The sequence below is a fragment of the Pteropus vampyrus genome, unplaced genomic scaffold (assembly GCF_000151845.1).
Source record: "Pteropus vampyrus isolate Shadow unplaced genomic scaffold, Pvam_2.0 Scaffold387, whole genome shotgun sequence".
NCBI classification, from domain to species: domain Eukaryota; kingdom Metazoa; phylum Chordata; class Mammalia; order Chiroptera; family Pteropodidae; genus Pteropus; species Pteropus vampyrus.
The window spans coordinates 3,804,861-3,813,160 of NW_011889168.1; the positions used below are offsets into that span (position 1 = coordinate 3,804,861).

At 36.3% G+C, this 8,300-nt stretch overlaps 1 protein-coding gene across 1 annotated transcript in view; it reads right to left on the minus strand.

The window, feature by feature from the left end:
- ZNF41 (zinc finger protein 41) overlaps positions 1 to 7,881 on the minus strand; it is a 57,522-nt gene extending 49,641 nt beyond the window's left edge. Inside the window, 1 exon segment of the mRNA XM_011380077.2 lies at positions 7,771 to 7,881. The gene's annotated coding sequence lies outside the window, so the exon portion shown is untranslated.
- Positions 7,882 to 8,300: the final 419 nt, after the last annotated feature.

Sequence of the window (8,300 nt, forward strand, 5' to 3'; positions counted from 1 at the left end):
GGTAATCATACTGCAATATATAAATGTATCAAATCAACACGTTGTACACTTTAAGCTTACACAATGTTATATGACAATTATATCTCAATAAAAAGATATAGAAAAAGATAACCAAAAACCAGTTTGCAGTTTACCAGAGGCTGGGGTGTGGGAGGAATAGGGAGATGCTGGTGAAAGGGTACAAACTTCCAGTTATAAGATAAATAAGTTCTGAAGATCTATTGTACAGCATGGTGATTATAGCTAATAATAGTAAATTATATATGAAAGTTACTAAGCGAGTAGATCTCCAATGTTCTCATCTCACACACACACACACACACACACGGTATTTATGTGACCTGATGGAGATGTTAGCTAATGCTATGGTGGTAATCATTTTGCAATACATAAATGGATTGAATCAACATACTGTATACCTTAAACTTATACAATATTATATGTCAATTATATCTCAATAAAGCTGAAAAAAAAGAAATATTGTCTAAACCTGCTAATATTGAAGATGAATTCAATAATAAAATTATAGACTTCATAACAAATTTTGAGACATATCTAAAGCTATATTTAAAGGCTATTTTGGTTTAAAATACTTTTAATATTTAAAAAGAAAAGCTAAAGATAAATGAAGTATTAAACCTAAGAAACTAGAAAAAGAAAATCTTCATGAGAAACCTGATAAAGGTAAAAGAGAAGGAAAAATACACACACATATCACATATATATTCACACAATTTTAGGAATGAAGAAAGAGCAATTACCACAGATGCGGAAGTGATCAAAATAATTTAACTAAGCATATGTGTAACTCTATGAAAACATAAAATTTTAGCAAACATAAACTACCAAAATTAATTCACCTCAAAATAAAAACTCTGTAAAAATCAGTAATCAGAGAAAAGAAAATAATTAAAATTTACCATTTTAAAGGCACCAGTTCTAAATGTGTTTATAGCTAAACCAAAAAGAAGATAATTTGTATGCCATTTTGACATATAAAAACATAGAAATCTCCTGAATTCCTTTAAAAAACTGGCATGAACTTAATATCAACACATGTTGGTATTAAATATAGTACAAAATTTAAAATATGGTACAAACTATTTAATATTAAATATAGTACAAAAACAAGAAAATAATAAGCAGTTTCTTATAGTTGCAAAATTTTTAAATAAAATATTACTAACTGAAATCCAACTGTGTCTCATAAGAAAAATTCCCTTTGATGAAATAGAATCATCAGGAAGGCAAAGATGGGTCCACAAACATATCAATATAACTCATTACAACAATTGAGTAAAGAGAATAACAACATTAAGGCTATCAAAAAGTATTGACACAATTCAGGAGTCATTCTTAATAAAAACACGAATTAAAATAGTAACATAAAAAACTATTTAAATATTATAATGACTACCAAAATATCACCAGAAAACATTATGCTTGAAAACAAGTCCAGATCAGAAGACTTAATATTATTAAGATGGCACTATTCCCAAAAATGCTGTACAGGTTTAACATGATCCATGTCAAAATCCCAGCTGGCATTTTTACAAAGGGTAACAAGCATATCCTAAAATTCATATAGAAATGCAAGGGACCCTGAATGATAAAACATTGACTAAGAACATAGTTAAAGGACACACATTTTCTTATTTCAGAACTTAATACAAAGCTACACAATCAACACAGTGTGGTACTGGCATAAGGGTAGACATATAGATGAATGAAATAGAATTGAGAGTTCAGTAATAAACTTACATTTATGGTCAATTGGTTTTAGATAAGGATTCTCAATACAATTCAATGGGGAAAGAAAAGTCTATGACATTAAAAGCACAAGCAACAAAAGAAAAATAATAAATTGGACTTCATCAAAGTTAAAAACTTTTGTGCTACAAGGTCACCACTAAAAAAGTGAGAAGATACCCACAAAATGGGAAAAAATATATGCAAATCATATATCTGACAAGGGACTTGATTCTAGACTATATAAAGAACACTTACAATTCAATAATACAAAGACAAATAACCCAATTTAAAAACAGGCAAAAGATCTCAGTAGATATTTCTCCAAAGAGGATATAATAGCCAATAAGCACATTGTCTTAGGCCATTTGGGCTACTGTAATGAACTACCATAAACTGGGTGGTTGAAACAATAAACATTTATTTCTCATAGTTTTGTAAGTCAAAGATCAAAGCACTGGCAGATTTGGTGTCTGGTGAGAACCTGTTTCCTGGTTCATAGATGTCAATCTTCTTGCTGTGTCCTCACAGAACAAAATGGGAGAGGGAACTCTCAAGGGTTTCGTTTATAAGGGCACTAATTCCATTCATGAGGGCTCTACCCTCATCACCTAATCATTTCTCAAAGACCTCATCTCTTAATATTATCACATTGAAGATTAGGATTTCAACATATGAATTTGGTGGGGTGGGGGAGACATAAACATCCAGTTCATTGCACATATAAAAGATGCTCAACATCAGTCATCATTAGGAAAATAAAAATCAAAACCACAATAAAATACTACTTCACACCCACCAGGATGGCTAGAATCCAAAAGACAGACAATAACAATTGTTGGTGAAGATACAAATTGGAACCTTCATACATTGCTGGTGGGATGTAAAATGGCGTAACCATTTTGAAAAACAGTTTGGCAATTCTTTAAAATGTTAAACATAGAGGTATCATATGATCTAGCAATTCCACTCTCAAGAGAAACATACATCCATACAAAAACTTGTACACAAATATTCACAGAAGCATTATTCATAGTAGCCTCAAAGTAGAAACAACCCAAATGTCCATCCGGTGAATGGATAAACGAAACGAAATGTAGTATATCCATAGAAAGGAATATTATTCAGTAATTTAAAAAAAAAAAGAATATAGCATCTACTGATAGATGCTATAGCATGGATGAATCTTGAAAACATTATGCTAAGTGAAGGGAGACAGTCACGAAAGACCACATATTGTATGATTACATTTGCATGAAAAGTTTAGAACAGGCAAATCTATAGAGACAGAAAGTAAATTAGCGATTGCCTGCAGGTGGAGGTAAGGGGTGGGATGTTTACTTTTTTTAAGGAGTCCAATGTTTACTTTTGGGAGTGATAAAATGTTCTAAAATTAGATTGTGGTGATGGCTGCACAACTCTATGAATATACTAAAACCCACTGAATTGTAAACTTTAAATGGGTGAAGTTTATAGTAGGTAAATTATATTAAAAAAAACTGTTAGAAAAAATCATATAGCTAATAAGTGGTTATGCAAGATTTCAAACCCAGTATCTGGCAAGGGAAGGTACTCAATAAATGTTTGTTGGGTGAATGAATGAACACCTTTCACTTTCAAATTAGCAACAAGATAGGGATACCCTCTTTCAAGTCTTACTCAACATTATTCCAAAAGCTCTTGTTAATGCAATAGGAGAAGAGGTAATCAGGACAAATATTTGAAAAGAAGAGAGAGTATCATTGTTAACTGGGTGTGATATAATATTATATCTAAGAAGACTAAGAGACTATGAAAAGCAACTGGAATTCACATGAGAATTTGATAATCGATTACGTAAAAAAATAAAATACAAAAAAGAAAGAAAATTACAAAAATTGACAGATTTATTTCCTATGAACATAAAAAAGAATCACCATGATGACAAAAACAAATGTAAAATATCTAAGAATGAACTTTTTAAAAAAAGGTACTGGATCTATAAGAAGAAAACTATAAAATATTGCAGTTTTAATGGTTGTTTTTGAAAGAAAATAAAGTGTTTTTAACATTAATATGTCAAAAAGGTGCTAAAGAATATTAAAGAAAAGAACAACAACAACAAAAAGAACATTGCAGGGACTAGCGCTATTCAATATTAAAAGTATTTCTAAAGTCAATACATTTTTTTGAAAGGAAGTAGATACATATATCAGAAGAAAAATAGAGTTCAGAAATAGAACAATATACATTTGGGAATTAATATGACAAAAGTGGCATTTAATTGAGTTACAAAAGGGTATTCATTTAATGATTAGTGCTGGCAAATTTTCCATTCAAATGAAAAATACAAACTTTGATCCTATCTTACACCACACACCAGAATAATTTCCAGTTGGATTAAAACTTAACTTTAAAAATTAAAACCATATTTTGTAAGCAATGCCTTTGATAAAGGCTTAATATCCAAAATATACAAAGAACTCATACAACTCAATAACAACAACAAAAAAATGAATGATCCAATCAAAATATGGCATACACTTCTCCCTAGAGGACATACAAATGGCCAACAAATATTTGAAAAGATGCTCAACATTGCTAGCTATTAGGGAAATGCAAATCAAAACTACAATCAGATACCATCTCACACCTGTTAGAATAGCTATACTCAACAAGACAAGTAATAACAAATGTTGGAGAGAATGCGGAGAAAAAGGAACCCTCATACACTGCTGGTGGGACTGCAAATTGGTACAGCCACTATGGAAAACAGTATGGAGGTTCCTTAAAAAACTAAGAGTTGATCTACCACATGATCCAGCAATCCCTCTACCAGGTATTTACTCCAAACACTTGAAAACATATATCCAAAAAGATATTTGCAGCATTATTCGTCGTGGCCAGGACATGGAAGCAACCGAAGTGCCCTATAATAGATGATTGGATAAAGAAGCTGTGGTACATATATAAAATGGAATTTTACATTATTTTATTATATTACAATATTACAGCACCTTTATTTAAAAAGTTCATTCTTAGATATTTTACATTTGTTTTTGTCATCATGGTGAATAAGAAGAGCCATAACAAGAGATGAAATACTGCCATTTGCGACAACATGGATGGACCTCGAGATAATCATGCTAAGCGAAATAAGCCAGACAGAAAAAGTTGAAAATCACATGATGTCACTTATATTTGGGATGTAAACCTAAAAGCAACAAACAAATAGGACAAATGAACAGAGACTCATGGACATGGACAATAGTCTAGTGGTTAACAGAGAGGAGGGAGGAAGTAGATGGGGTAAAAGGGGTCAAATATGTGGTGACAGAACGAATTCTAACTATGGGTGGTGAACACACAATACAATATATATGTCTTACTGTTGAATTGTACACCTGAAACTTACTGGATTTCATTAACCAATGTCACCATAATAAAAATAAATAAACTGTAAAAAAAATTAAAACCATAAAATGTTAAATCTAAGGCATATATTTGTTTAAGCATGAAGTACAGAGAACTCAGTAGGGAAGACAAGACACTCAGAACCTGTAAAGGATAAAGACAGATATATCTAATCAGATGATAATTCTTTCTAATTATATGTGAAAACACCTTATAAAAATCAAGATATAAAGAGACAAAGGAAATATAATTACAAGAAATGGCACATGGTTAATATTCACAAATTAGTAAGAAAGACAAACCACCTAAAAGAAAAAAGAGCAAAGGATATGAAAAAAATTTCAATATACATTTTAATAGCCAATTAATAAGAAAAGATGGGGTCTAGTTGTCAGGAAAATGAACATCAGAGTAAGCTAGATACCCTTGTGTTTGGCTCTCAGAATAGGGAAAATTTTAAAAGTACTAACATTCAATGTGAGAGAGGATTTTGGAATGAGCCATTTTATAGATTGCTGGCAGGAGTTCCAATTTTACAAGTTTTAGAAAATAATTTGATGGTATGTATTGACCTTAAAAACATCCGTTCCTAATAATCACTCAGATGACAGTCTCTGACTGTAATTTAGAAATCAATAAGAAAATTTTCAACTTTTTGGGAGATCAAAATCTTATATCTAAATAACTAAGGGGTCACAGAGAAAATCACAACAGATAATAGAAAACAGAAGTGAACCATAGTGAAAATGTTGCATATCAAAACTTGGGACTCGGAGCTAAAATGTTCTCAGAGAAAAATTCATGAACTTAATGCTTATATTATAAATGAAAACGATTGAATATTAATGAGATAAGCATTCAATTAGGAATTTAAAAAATAAAAAGAAAAGAAAAAACACAGAAAAGAAATAATAAAATCAAGAGCAGAAATTAAGGACACAGAGAACAAAGATACAGGAGGACCAACAAAGTCAAAAGTAGGTTTTTGAAACAATGCCATCTCAGACCTAAAGACCACCTATCACTGACCCCATGAAGCAGCATATCTGATTCCACAGGCCCTTCCATCACTAAACCCAAATAAATACAACACCCGCCCCATGGGACCCCATCACTGACACCACAGAAACTTGACCACCCACCCAAATAACCCCATCACACACCTCACAGACTCTGCATCATTTATCCCACAGTCTTCATTACTAACCCATCGACTCCCCAATACTCACCCCACAGACTCTCCACTATTCACTCCATAGATCACCCATTACTCTCCCCAAAGACCCTCATCACTCACCTCACTGAATCTCCATCATTCATCTTACAGATCTGTATCACTTATCCCGCTAACACCCTATGATTCATCGCCACAGAACCCTCCATCATTTTCCCCACAGATCTCTCATCATTCTTCTCACAGACCACCCATCATACCCCAAAGACCCTATCACTCACACCGCAGTCCCCATTTCTTATTCCACTAATTCCTTATCGCTCACCACAGGGATTACTATCCCACAGATCCCATCACTTATACCACAGACCCCATCAATGACCTCTGAGGATTCTTATTACTCACCACACAGATATCCCATCGCTCAACATATATCATCCTATAAAGCCAGCATGACTGATCCTATAGATCCCCAATACTCACCCTATAGTTCACCATCACTTATATCACAAACTCTATAGCATTTACCCCATTGACTCTCCAATCACTCATTCATCCCCCCATCACTCATCTCCCCATCATTCATCCCACTGACTACCCATTACTTTCCCCCACTGACCCCATCACTCACCCATAAACCTATCACTCACTCTACGCACCTTCTAAGTGAACCCAGAGAAGCCCCTTCACTCACCCTAAAGAGTATCATCACTAAGTACGAAATCCATGTCATAATACCCCATAATTATGTCAATGCTTTTCTGGCCCTAAATCGCCGCCCCGGTTAAACTCAGGCTGGGAGCCCTAAGTGCTGAAAGAGCCTCCGAGGGACTCTTCGGTTTCTGGACCTCATCCTGTACATGCTCAGTGTCGCCTCGGAAGCGGCCGTCCGCCTGCAATTACACCGGTGCACTTACGTTATGTTAGTGTGTGTGTGCGCGCGTGTGTGCGTGTGTGTGGGGGGGAAGAGAGGCGAGATTTCAAATTTTCTTTAGTTGCTTTGTCAAGCAAGTAATATGGCTGTCCCCTTGGGAGTGTCTCTTTAGGAGTCGCCATCTTGGAAGGGTGGTCATTTCTGTCAAGGAGCCCGTGGTCCCCGACCAGATCTCTCTGCCTGTGAGACTTCTCTGTAGCGGATAGGGCCAAACCGCGGGTTGTGCCACCCGGACTTCTGCCGCACCCTCCCCAGCAGCCTCGGAGGCGCAGGCGGGGCACTGTCCCTTCTCAGGACGCAGGGGCCGGGCCCTCAGCCGTATTCCCGGGGGCTGCTGCTGCTGCTGCTGCTTCACCCATCGCTAGCCCCGACCCCATCCCACCTGAACAACTCCGAGCGGCCCGCCTAGAAATCAGACCGCCCCCGCCCTGGCGGCTTCCCGGCCCCACTGCTGGAGGACCGAAAGGTCCCTGTTCGGCTGGCGGCCTCAGAGCCCAGGGCGCTGCCGCTTCATGCCCACCTGACCGCGCCTCTCTCCATCCGTCCGCTGAGGGCATCGCCCGGCTCCTCTGCTGTCACCGACCCTGGGTCGTTGCCACAGAGGAATAGTACGTGTCAGATTTAGGCCAGGAAACGGAAGTCGCCTGCTGCGAGAGTTTAACCACTCTGGGCGCGGGGAGCTGAGGTGATGGAGCGCCAGACACCAAGTATCTGTGGAAAGAGTAACTGGGGGCTGCGACATCGGTAGTGGGGCATGCCATCCAATTTTTAAAAATCTAGTAATCAACCTTCCTGTTTTTCTTATATAAGCATTAAGGCTACAAAGTTCTCTTCTAAAGATCCAAGTTTTATTTTCATTAGTGTTCGATTTCAAATGCTCAAATGCTTTCTTCCCCTTCTGACCCATGAATTACTTAGAAGTCCATTATCGAACTCGCAAAAATTCTCGGAGACCCAAAGAGCAAGGGAATGAATGGGTACTTTATTTAGCCTGCAGCGACGGGGACAACAGCCCAGCGCAGTGTCCCCCGGAGCATGAGGAATTTTATA